The following is a 13,525-nucleotide window of genomic DNA, read 5'->3' as shown; positions in this document are numbered from 1 at the left end:
CTTCAGTTGAAACACCTTTTCCCCATGATAACTCAGGAGTGAATTTCCCTTCCTAGAGGTAGATTTCCCTCACTGCCTTTTGTCCCATTTACTTCTCAACTTTTGTAATTTGATTGTTACTTGGGGACTGCCTGTACATATAATCAGAGCAAAACTACCACCTTGAGATAGCAAGGGGGAGTGGGGAGCGAAGGAGAATATCGTCCACTGCTGTCATTTTACTGTCACCATGCCAGCACAGAAGTGGAAGGGACTCATCACACTAAGGTAGGTGATGGGAACATAGCGGGTTAAGGAGCAATTGATGGGTTTTACTTGTCAATAGCCAGGAATAGTAGAATTATTGGGAGAGATAGAGGCAAACCAGTAGTGGGATGAACATGGCATCATGTAATAGGGACTGTTACCAAAGATGAGGTCCAACTGTAATTCCTAGTGGCCCCACTAATTTTGTCCTACCCTACACCTAGTATTCTTCTTCCTACTCCTCCCACTGCTACATTTTATTTATTTATATTTTACTTATTTATATTGATTATCTAGATTTGAAGGAACCAGCATGTTATAGATGTTTGAGTTTGACAATAGGCCCTTCCACGCAGCCCTATATTTCCCTGAGTCCACATTGCCATATATTCCAGTTCAAAGCATAACATGTGGGATTTTATTCAGCTGTGTGGAAGGGGCCAATGACTCTGGAGACCAGGGTTTGGATCCTGCTTGGTCATGGAAACTTACTTGGTTAACTTGGGCTAGTCACATACTCTCAGCCTTAGGAAATTCTGTGATTGGTTCACCATAAATAAAAAGTGGTAATTACTTGAAGGAAAATGACAATCTACATTTCAGAGAAAGGAACTAACAAATCACTTGTGCGTACTTCCTGTCTTAGAAAACCCTGTGAAATTCATGCACTTGCCATAAATCAACAAGCAACTTGAAGGTTCTTGTCTGTCTCTCTTTATCTACATCTCCATCTCACTACACACACACACACACACACACACACACACAATTGTTAAGTTGTATATACATATTTATTGATATATTTTATTTAAAACTTAAACAATACAGATTACAATACCGGATATAAAACATAAAATATATATAAGTTATTTTAAAATACAATTAAAAAATCTATAGAATGCAAAACATTTTTTTTAATAATTAAAAGATAGAATATAAAAATCAAACACACAGTGCATCATTGGCAGCTCATTGCTTAGATGACACATGTCAAATATAAGCTCAGCAGGCCAAATCTGGTCTGCCTCATCATTTTCTATGTGTTCCAAGGCTTTCAATGCCAGGGCAGCATAGTTACATTGATGCAGTCTTACAATTACAAATGATCCTTTGAAAGCAGCTATAAGGCTGATGTGGTCTTCGGTGAAAATGAGTTTGACACTTGGCTTAAGCACTTGGGATTCTGTCCAGCAGATATCCCAAAAGAGATAATAGCTGACAACGCTTGATCAAAAGGCAACCTGCAAAAGATCCCCGCAATAGATCCCATTGAAACTTAGAGAACAGAAGCAGAAGAGTGTTTTTGCTTCATGCTCATGGACTTTATGGAAATCTGGTTATTTTCATGACCAGTAGCCACATTGGTTGGGAGACTTTGAGAGTTGTAATAATAATAATAAAAAAAGAATTCATCTAAGCTGCCTTTTTACCACAGCACAAATCAGCATGCTGGCTTAGGTGGATCATAGGGTACATCTACACTGTAGAATTAATGCCGTTTGACAACACTTGAACTGCCATGGCTCAATGATAGGGAATCCTGTGAGTTGGAGTTTGGTGAAGCACCAGCACTGTTTGACAGAGAAAACTAAAGAACTATAACTTCCCAGATTCCATAGCATCTAGTCATGGCAGTTAAAGTGGTATTGCACAGTGTAGATACACGTGTATGAGGTGGAGATTGGCTCCCTTTCCCAGAGCAATTGTTGTGTAATGCAGTTGTTCTTGGATGCAGCTGCAACACATTTGTAAAATCATCCCATGCTTAAACACCCCTTCCCTTTGGTGTTTTCTGTGTGAGCATGTGTGCACAGTGAAAGATATACAGTAAATGAACGCGAGTGTGTGTATCAGGTGCTCTAGACAACATTTGCTGATTTTCTCTTTCACATTTAGGGATTTGTGCATTCCCCACTAGGGGGCGAACTCCTGACATGAAATAGAGGTTGTGAAAGGCCTGTTTTAGATTTTCCAGCCTGAACTTTAAAAGTGTTTACAGTGTTCCCTCACTTATCGCTGGGGTTAGGTTCCAGGACCACCCGCAATAAATGAAAATCCGCAAAGTAGGGACACTATATTTATTGTAATATTTATACATTATTTTAGTAGTTATACACTATTTTAAGTCTTTATCAACCAATCGTGTGTTGATAAATCGCCTCCTTCTCCTCCCATTGCCAATTGGGCTCCTTTTCTCTCCCTTTGGCTTCTCCTTCCTCCCTTCCTTAGGCTGTAAATTGTAATTTTTTATGCTTTATAATAGTCTTTTATAGTTTATTGAAAAACCACGAAACAGTGAATCCGCAAAAAGTGAACCGCAAAGTAGTGAAGGAACACTGTATACCCAAAGGAGTGGAAGCTATCAGGACCATGGATTTTATTTTATTTTGGAAGAAGGGAACTGGGAGCTTGAGTGACTTTGGCACATATGGGAAGAATGTTGTGGAACGACTATTTTATGAAATGCTATTATGTTGAACTAAAGGGCTTTCTCTTTACTTGGCTGGTAGCAGCAGTGTAGTGCATCATTTTCAGTCTGGAAAAGGAAAGGTTGTCCTTGGAATATGCTAGTTGATACCTTTCCAGAAGGCTGTTGAAACAATATTGCTTAGTTTTGTCCTTGTGTTGTTTTTCAAGCTTCCACTGTCTGCTTGGAGAAGGATCTTGTTCTTCTGAGCCATAGAATCATATAATCATAGAGTTAGAAGAGACCTCGTGTGCTATCCAATCCAACCCCCTGCTAAAAAGCAGGAAAATCGCATTCAAAGCACCCTTGACAAATGGCCATCCAGCCTCTGCTTAAAAGCCTCCAAAGAAGGGGGCTCCATCACACTGGAGCAGAGAGTTCCACTGCTGAACAGCTCTCACACATGGCCATCATTTCTCCTCTCAGCCTTCTCATCTGCAGGCTAAACATGCCCAGCTCTTGAGGCCACTCCTCATAGGGCTTGCTCTCCAGACCCTTGATCATTTTAGTCACCTTCCTCTGGACACATTCCAGCATGTCAACATCTCCCTTAAATTGCGGTGCCACCTGGTGGCACAGTGTGTTAAAGCTCTGAGCTTCTGAACTTGTGGACTAGAAGGTCCTAGGTTCAAATCCCAGGAGCGGAATGAGCGACTGCTGTTAGCCCCAGCTCCTGCCAACCTAGCAGTTCGAAAAAATGCAAATGTGAGTAGATCAATAGGTACCGCTCCGGCGGGAAGGTAACAGCGCTCCATGCAGTCATGCCAGCCACATGACCTCAGAGGTGTCTACGGACAATGCCGGCTCTTCGGCTTAGAAATGGAGATGAGCACCAACCCCCAGAGGCGGACACGACTGGACTTAACGTCAGGGGAAAACCTTAACCACCTAACAACATCTGCTTGCATTCTTCTCAACTCTGGCTCATTAAACAGGTCAGAGGGGAAATCCCATCCTACCATATTCAATTAATATCAGCAAAATTCCATTGTTTCATTTTTGAGCAAGGTACTGGAGCATGTGGTAACCTCTTTTCTCCAAATGCTTCTGGATGAGATGGATTATCTGTATCAATTTTAGTCTGCTTTCAGGCTTGCTTATGAGATGGAGGCAGTTTTGGTCACATTGGTGGATAACATATTTTGGGAAATGAACAAAGTAAGAGTGTCCCTGGTGGTTCTGTTGGGACACTCAAGAGGTTTTGATACCATCAACCAAGATATCTTTTGGGACTGATTGCTGGGATGGGATTTGCTGAGACTACTTTACAATAGCTCCATTCCTTTCTAGAAAGGCCAAAGGTTGGTGTCAAGGGACTCCTGCTTGACTCCTTGGCTATTAATCTGTGAAGTTCCTTAGTATTTTGGTTTGCATCCCACCCCACATACATGAAACAACTATGAGAGGATGTTGTGGAATTTCGGGGGTCAGACGTCACCAATACCCCTTTGACAGACCATTCTATTTTTCATTTCCATCTAGCCCTATAGAAGCTGTTTCCATTCAAAATCAGTGCTGTTTATCAGTAATGAAATGAATGAGGATGTACAAATTGAAGATTAATCCAGATGAGAGAAATGTACTCTTAATCATTCCAAAAGCAGCCTACAGCACCTGGTATTCTTTGGTGGTCTCCCATCCAAGTACTACCAAGAACAGACTCTGCTTAGCCTACAAGAAAGGACAGGGTCTGATGTTTTAGGGTATTTAAGATTGATATAAATACATAAATAATTACTATAAAATACAGAAATAATTACTATAATACTATAAAAAATAAACAGGTAGTACCTCTCACCCAAAGTGTGCAAGTTGGTATCTGGATGACTTGTGTGTCTGTTCATTCCACTGGTCATAATTGTTGATGGACAGCTTCAAAATTTCTGCTGTCTCTTGTTACTGATGTTGCATGCTTTCAAGGTATTTGTGACTTATTTGTGGCTTATCATGGTTAGATTTGTTCAGAGGAGGTTTGTCTTTGCCTTCCTCTCAGACTGAGAGCATGACTTGCCCAAGGTCACCCAATAGGTTTCCATAGTCAAGTGAGGCACTTTCTTTATAAACAAGACAGGATGAATCTTCAGTTTGATGCTGCCTTCAAAGAGAGAACTATTTTCTGAGGCCTGGCAGGATCCCAGGACTTGTGGCACCCATCTCAGTGGGGCCATGAATACACTCTGGATTGTAGTCTGAATTTTAAAACTATCCAAGATGATTGGATCTATTTTTGAGGATAGTTCTTTGAAAGTTTGGGCCTTGGAAACTTCAGCCTTGGGCAGTTCTTTTAAAGTTCAGACTACAAAACCCATTCCAGATTCACTACACACTGAGATGGAAACCAGCATAGCCTGGTGTACAACAACAAGGAAAATACAAAAAACATATTGTATATCCTCTGGGGTTCTGAAGGGTATTTTTAAAAATCCAACTTTCTAGGCCCAAATAAGAAGAGGAAACCCTAGAATCCCCTCCAGTTAAAAAAAAAAGTAACAAAAAACAAGATTGTCTTTCTCGCCAAGCAGGGTGATTAGGTTGGGAATTGTCAATATCTGAGTGCGTAAAACTGCTGACGTGTCGGAGACAATCAGCTTTGCGCGACCTTGTAATATCTCATTTTATCCATGCCACGCTTTATTAAATTCTCATAAACCTGTCAATAGGGACAGACATCATTTCACTTTACCCCATTAGCTCCACGCAATGGCAACGGAGAAGGGAAAATGAGCTGGGTGGTGGTTGTTCGGGGGGGGGGTCATGTTGAAGAAGGAGAGGAGTGGGAAATAAACCCCTATAGACACACAGTGTGTAACCCAGCATCACTCTGATAATGTACTCACGGCGGTGCCCTGGGAAAGTAATTGAATTAAGTGGCTTTTGTTAATGGTTTTAAGATTTAGAAGTGTAAATAACAGTTAGGGCGTTTAATGGACTTTAGTTTTAGGTAACTGCGCAACCCAGCACATAAGAAACGCTTTGCTAGGAATCTTATGTCAGATTGTTTTGTTCCTACTCCAGCTTCATGCCTGCAAAGCATATTTTGCCTTTTTTTAAAAAAAGCTGAGAGTGTTTATCATCCGTCCTTTCTAACTTCAGACGGAGCTTAATTCGGAAAGCATTTGCATGAGCTGCTCTCATTCAGTTCCCTATCAGTTATTCTCACTGCTGGGAATAAAGTCTTATTCCTTCTGTAGCTGCTTTGGAGAACTTCCTGACTTAGGGGTTATGCCACTCAAAAGCCCATAGTCCTATTTACATGTTCATTATTAAGTGGGATGCAGAGCCGCTGTCCTCAATCGGCTAGATGGAAAGGAGAACGGATTCTGCTCTGAGGAGTAAAACCACTGCTTGTTGGAGAGTTACCCCAATAGGAAAAAAGAAATGTGGTATTTTATCCTCCCCCTCCTACTCTCTCTTTCCTTCCGCGACAGGTATGATGAGCCAAGGGATTTAAAATGTCTTTCATGGGAACTCATTCTGCTTAAAATATTATTGGATTTTCATTTAGGAGCCTATCAAAATGGGAGACTAAAGTCTGGGGCAAAGCTGGCTAAGCCACATAGGCCCAAACAAATAGTCTTACCTTTGCCAATGGGATGGGGGCTTTCTCAGAACTTTGGGTGAGCTGCAAAGTGCTTTGGTAAGCATTAATTGATAAAAGTAACGATTGTCTGAAGGCTTTGCTGAGCTGGACTATCTGTCTCTGGCTGTAGCCGCTCTCGGATTATGGAGGGATGGACTGGAATCCAAAAAGAAACCAAGTTGTGTCTGAATGAGGCACTTCTTCTATTGATTTCAACAGGGCTTTGATCAACCAGTCTCCCTGTAGATTGCAGACAAAGCATGTAACTCTAAAAGGAGCATTAACAGACCTCTGACAGACCTCACAGCCTCTGAGGATGCCTGCCATAGATGTGGGTGAAACATCAGGAGAGAATACTTCTGGAACATGGCCATACTGCCTGGAAAACATACAACAGCCCTGTCATCCTGGCCACGAAAGCCTTCGATAACACATTAATATACAGGGACATTTTTCCTTAAAATTGTTACCTTTCTCGTCATCCTAGTGAAATGCTTGTTGATTTGAATTTTTTAATTCTAATTTTGGTCCAAAACAGAGATAGTGTCAGGACCCTGGCTGCAGAGCACCAATAACCTTACACAGAGGCCAGTCTCTATCTAATATCTTTATTAAAGAAATATATAAAATCAATAAAAACAAGTGAAGAATATAGTTCAGAAGCAGACCTTTCAGATGAGGTCAAATATAGTCCAGAAATGTATTGTCCAATATACGATATTAGAGTTCAAAGTTTTAATCCACTTGACCGAAACACACACTTTGCCAAGCAATAGTGTGGGGAAATAACAGAGTCTTTAAAGTCCAATGAAGCTTGACAACAAGGCTGGAAATAAACTTGATTCTTGACTAGATCCGTGACTGGAGGCAAGACGAACATGAAGCATGAACAGAGTCCGTGGTAAAACCGTGAGACAAGGCAAGGCTTGAAGCTTGATCCGGGAAGCAAGGAACTGGGATTACGAAGTCCACACACGAGCTCTCTCCTCAAGCTGATCAATTGACTCCGCAAAGAATCCCTCACGCCAAACACCTATATTGGGTCTCGTTTTCCCGCCAACAGAACTCTTTCCCTAGAGAACGAGAAGCGAAACCCAACTCTGTCCAGATGCATGACTCCTTAGAATTTCCCAAGGGAAGCAGACCTAATCAGCCATTTGTTTGGCAGCGATTCTCAGGCTTCTCCGATTAGCCTCCCTGACTCCCCTATCTTTAGAATAATTTTCCCTCCTGGAAAACGGGGGGGAGTTCTGCCCAAGGCCTGTTTGGCTGAATTCTTGAGGGCAAACATCAACATCCTGCAGGTGAAGAGACTCCGGCTCTTGCTGAACCGGCGAAAACCCCATGTTTTCCTCTTCGTCTGCCACAATAGTACTAGGAACAGGACTACAAGGCCCATGAGTCATCACAGATAGAGAACATATTTTTCCAGATGTTTTGGGGCAATTCACATCAGCCTGAGAGAGACAGAAAGAGGGACGGAGGGAGAAAGAGCTAGAGACAGTGTGCCAAAGTGAGAGACTGATGGGGATGGTAGCCTAACAACCTCAAAAGGACAATGTGATTCACATCTCAGCAAGGTGCACATATCTCAACAATGCCCCATCTTCTTCAAATTATTCATGATTCATATAGAAGACATGTCCTCGGCCCTTTTTCTTATTGAAGATCCATTGACTCCCTATCATGCAGAAGAGAGGTTTTCTATTTATTTACTTACTTCATTTATACCCTTACTGGAGCCCTTGGTGGCACAAGGGTTTAATCCCTTGTGCCAGCAAGACTGCTGACCAAAAGATCGGCAGTTCGAATCTGGGGAGCGGGGTGAGCTCCCGTCTGTCAGCTCCAGCTTCCCATGTGGGGAAATGAGAGAAGCCTCCCATAGGATGGTAAAACACCCAGTGTCTGTTGTGCAATGTTCTTGCAGACAGCCAATTATCTCACACCAGAAGTGACTTGCAGTTTCTCAAGTCACTCCTGACATAATTTTTTTTTATCTTGCTCTGCTCACCCTGAAGAGGACTCAGGGTGGTTCACAACAGGCACAATTTGATGCCAAACATACATAATATAGAAAAACAACAATTACTTTAGAATCGCATAATTAAAACATATCAATCTTAAAATCATTATTTAAAAATCACACAATACAAGGCAAACCCCTGGAGCCATTCTGGTTGTCAATTGCATTGTTCATTATTTTACAGAGAAACCATTATTGCACTGGGAGTCACTGTCCAAAGGCTTGGTCCCACACCCATGTTTTCACTTTCTTCCTGAAGGCCAGGAGGGATCTAATTTCCCTGGAGAGGGAGTTCCATGGGTGAGGGGCCACCACCGAGAAGACCCTGCCTCTCATCCTCATCAACTGTGCCTGCGAGGGGGGTGGGATCAAGAGCAGGGCCTCCCTGGACGATCTTAACCTCCAAGATAGTTCATAGAAGGAGATATGTTAGGACAGGTAAGCTGTGCCGGACTAAATCCAGCACTTTGAATTGTGCTTGGTAGCAGACTGGCAGCCAGTGGAGCTGATGCAACAGGGGGGTTGTATGCTCTCTGTACCCCGCTCCAGTAAGAAACCTGACTATCACGCTATATGCCACAATGGTGTTCAAACAAATCCTGAAGTCAGAACTAACTGAGTGTACAGGCATACCTCAGTTAGCAGAGTTCCTTTTTGGAGCACCTCTCAACCTCACCTTTATCACCTTGCCCTCTGGCTAGCTGAAAGGTGTTTTTAGTAGCTGTGGCATTGGTGAAAGAGACCTGGAATGTGCCAGAATGTGCCACAGTAACCTAAACAGAATGTGATCAAGTCATGTTTTGCAATGGCTAAATCTGACTTCTCAAGCAAATGTGTAACTGGGGCATTAGTTTTAATTGTGCAAAAATATCCCCGTTCACTACCAAAATTTGGACTAGTCTTGGTTTAGCCTTGGTACTGGAAGCAGTTCTCTTGAATTTTCAGCACTTCAGCCATAAATGACAGGCATCATAATTTCTATTCATGCTTTCTGAAGGAAGCTTGCCCTGAGACAGATATATTATTCCTGGTGCCAAGGAAATTGGGATGAGCAGATTCTGTAGTCTATGCAGAGATAGGCAGGTTTGAAAGGAGAGAGAAATATCCTCCTATTAGATTTCCCAAACCTTCCAATGAGACATCATCTCGGATAGCAACATCCCATAATCTATCTGGATAGCAGCTGGGAGGGATTTTCCAACCCAAAAGATTGGGCTGGATTATTTCATTTCTAGGAGAGCCATTAAATCTTTGAATGGTCTCAGCCACTGGAAGATAAAGACATGGAGGGATTTTTGTCATTAGCATTAACAAGCTGCATAGTATCACATGGATGTGTTACTATACCTTTTATATGTTAGAGTATAAAGACAGAGGGAGAAAAATAAGTGAAATCAGAGTTGGAACAGAGGGAGATAAATGTATTGAATTTTATGTCCAGCAAATGGGTAAGAGTACAAGTTGTAAAACTTAATTCACAATTCAGTATTTCTATTTCTCTCCTATTTTTGCTCCATAAAGAATTAAATAGGAGTATCTCTCCTTCTACATACACACATGAAAGGCAGCCAAATCCAGCTATAAAGGGACAATTCTGATGAGAAAATTAGCCTGGAATGAGGGGAAAAGATAACACGCATATAACAGCAGCAGCAGCAGCAGCAGCAACAACAACAACAGTGATAATTTTATTACCTGCCTCTCCTTTTGGCTTGAAGCAGGGCAAAATGATTTAAAACAAAATACAGAAACTGCACAGAAAAATTAAAATACAATCAAATAAAGGTAAATCTTCCTGAATACCAGTGATTCTGCTTGGTTCTTTAAAAAGGAGTGTGCAGAGACAGTGCACTCAGGTAGAACCCAAGGATGTTGTTCATCTGACAGAACTGCTTCAATCAGCAAAACCAATGGGATTTTCCTCAACCTGAAACCCTTCAGACACCCTTACAACCTGTTCCAGAGAGATGAGAAGTCCTCTGTAACATTTTTTTGGGCATGTGGAAATAGACCAGTTGTTTAAATTGCAAACACAACAGTGCTAATCTAAGTCTCTGAATTTGTTCCTAATTTATTGGCAGCTGCACATAGCAGTTACAGTAGAGTCTCACTTATCCATCATAAATGGGCCGGGAGAACGTTGGATAAGCGAATATGTTGGATAATAAGGGGGGATTAAGGAAAAACCTATTAAACACCAAATTACATTGTGATTTTACAAATTAAGCACCAAAACATCATGTTTTACAACAAAACTGACAGAAAAGGCAGTTCAATACACAGCAATGTTATGTAGTAATTACTGTACTTATGAATTTAGCACCAAAACATCACAATGTATTGAAAAGATTGACTACAAAAACACCGACTACTAAAAGGCAGACTGCGCTGAACAATCCAGAATGTTGGATAAGCGAATGTTGGATAAGTGAGACTCTACTGTAATTAGAAAAGCCCATAACTCCAGACTGTTACATATACATGGTACATAGTTCTTAGTTTAGGGGGTTACTTGGGGACAATGAAAGCCTCCCAGTCCCCATTTACTGGGAAGCAGCCAGTGCTATCGGTGGGAGCCTCTTTCTCAGTTGATCAAGAAGCAACTGGCTGCTGTTCTCACCCATCAATAATTCGAGCCATCTCTAGTCTGAGGGGGGGATTGCTATAGGGATAGTATAATGGGAGTGGGGTTGTTTTCGGTCGAAATAGATAGCCCTATCTTCCCAGAAGTAACTATAAGCAAAAAAGTTCTAATCTGGGGATAGAGGAATGTAAACCAGTACTGCATGGGGGTTACACTCCCCCAAAACACTGTGTTCACAGCTTGGCAGTGCTCCTGGATCTATCTCTCCAAATGTTAGCCCAGATAGATGCCACAGACAGGAGTGTTTACTTCCAGCTTTGTCTGATACGCTAGCTGCGCCCCTTCCTAGATTTGGAGGACCTAAAGATGGCAGTGAACACTGGTAATCTCAAGGTTAGACTTCTGCAATGTGCTTTACATTGGACTACCTTTGTACCAAGTTTGGAAAGTCCAGCTGGTTCAAAACACATCAGCCAGATTGGTTACAGGAACATCCAGGGGTAAGCGAATAAGAATCAGCAGCACTAATTATTATGTACGCCGGAACTCAATCGACAGAGCCAGTCTTTTGAACTTGAACACGCCCATCTGTATTTTAGAATGCTTTTTATGAATGTTGATGTAAGCTAATAATTTTTAATCTGATTTATAGTGTATTGTACAATTTTTATATGTGTGTTTATTGTAAGCTGCCCTGAGTCCCCTGTCAGGTGAGAAGGGCGGGATATAAATGTTGTAATAAATAAATAATAAATAAGCATATTACACTTATTCTAAAATCACTCTACTGGCTGCCAATTAATGTCTGGGCAAAGTACTAGTTGTTGGTTTTGACCTTTAAAGCCCTACATGGTTTGGGCCCAGTTTATCTACAGGTTTGCCTTCTCCTGTACAATCCACCCCACACACTGAGATCCTTTTTGGGGGGGGGGGAGAGGGGTATTCCAACCAGCCAGAACCTTACTGGCAACTATCACCCAGAGGACCTTTTCATCGGCTGCCCCAAGACTGTGGAATGACCTGTCAAAAGAGCTCTCACAACTAGATTAGCTGTCGAAATTTAAAAACCAACTAATGACCTATTTCTTTCAGTAGGCCTACCCAGCCAGTTTTAAATATGAATTTTAAACTCATGTCTTGTGTTTAATATCTGTTCTGTGTATTTTAATATGTATTTCATAGAAATATAATATGTATATTTATAGAATTTTTACGATGTTTATGTGTTTAATTATGCTGCAACCCTCCTTGAGCCATGAGGAGAGGTGGGTAAGAAATAAAATTATTATTATTATTATTATTATTATTATTATTATTATTATTATTATCTTGACATCAGCAGTATGGCCACAGAGGACTGGAAGAAGGAATCCATCCCCACAATCCCATAAGAGAAAACAGAAAAGACAATTGATGGCTCTTTATTGTACTCATGTAAGTCCAATGTTATATAAAGTTGTGATTTTTTTGCCTAAAATTCCAGGTCTTAGACTTCTGCTTTGCAAAATGTGTTCTGCCTTGGCTTTTTTTGGGGGGGGGGGGGACAAGCTTAGAGAAATAAAGTCATTATTAAGTGTGATGCCCAGTTTTTGAAAACTGAGAGCAGCAGCATACACACACACACACACACAGAGACACAACCCCCCCCCCCACCCCCAGACCAAACCCAAAACATTGCAAGAGGTTAGCCTTTAGGTAGGAAATTTGTCAAAAGGAATAAAAGCAACATCTATCATTTAGTCTGGTTTGGCATGAAAGGAGTTAAAAACATAATCTTTGTCTCCCTAGCACAAAAAGAAAAGTGGGCTTTCTGATCCATAAAGGATCAGGCTGCGGGGAACCCCATCAGGCTCTTCAGCGTGAAATTACACAGCAGCAGGAGGGCTACATTCCTTCTACTGTACAGCATTAAAGAGATGAATTAGAACCTGACATTCATAGGCTTAATAGGCCTCCTTGCAGCCTGAGGAAGCATCGGCCAATCAGAAGCAAGCACTTGTGGTCACTAACCCTGGGAGGATACCTAGGGCTGTCTGAACCACCACCTGCTGATCCACTGCGGTTTTGAGGAGCTTATGCCCATATAGCAATATAGAAAGCTTCTTACACTGAATCAGACCCCTGGTCTAGTACTTTGATTCTGGCAGGTTCTCCAAAGTTTTAGACAGGATTCCTTCCTAAATGGGGGTTCTGGGAAATGAAAATGAGTTCCTTCATGCAAAGCAAGTTCTACTACTGAGCTATTGCTGCCAATCAACCTCTGCAGCAGCAAGGCAGAAGCTTTCAGAGTAAAAACTATATTTATTCTGAGGAAGAAAATGTCAAATCACCTCTGAGAATTCATGTGGTTGTCATAAACTGACAGGTGATTTGAAAGCACATATACATATCTATCTTTTATACTTTTACTCAATTTTGGGAACTGTTCTTAATCTCTCTCTCAAGGATTACAACCTAAACACAACAAAAACAACATAAAGGAAGAGAGGACGGCAAAGGTATGTGAAACAGCTTTAGCAAAGCATAGTGTATCTCCTCTGAAGAGGAGGTAATGGGCTGGATGAAGAAAACCAAATTGAAACTAAATCCAGACAAGACAGAGGTGCTAGCCATCAAGGGTCCTAA

The sequence above is a fragment of the Anolis carolinensis genome, chromosome 4, assembly GCF_035594765.1.
Source record: "Anolis carolinensis isolate JA03-04 chromosome 4, rAnoCar3.1.pri, whole genome shotgun sequence".
Lineage (NCBI taxonomy): Eukaryota > Metazoa > Chordata > Lepidosauria > Squamata > Dactyloidae > Anolis > Anolis carolinensis.
Note: the sequence above shows the minus strand (reverse complement) of the source record.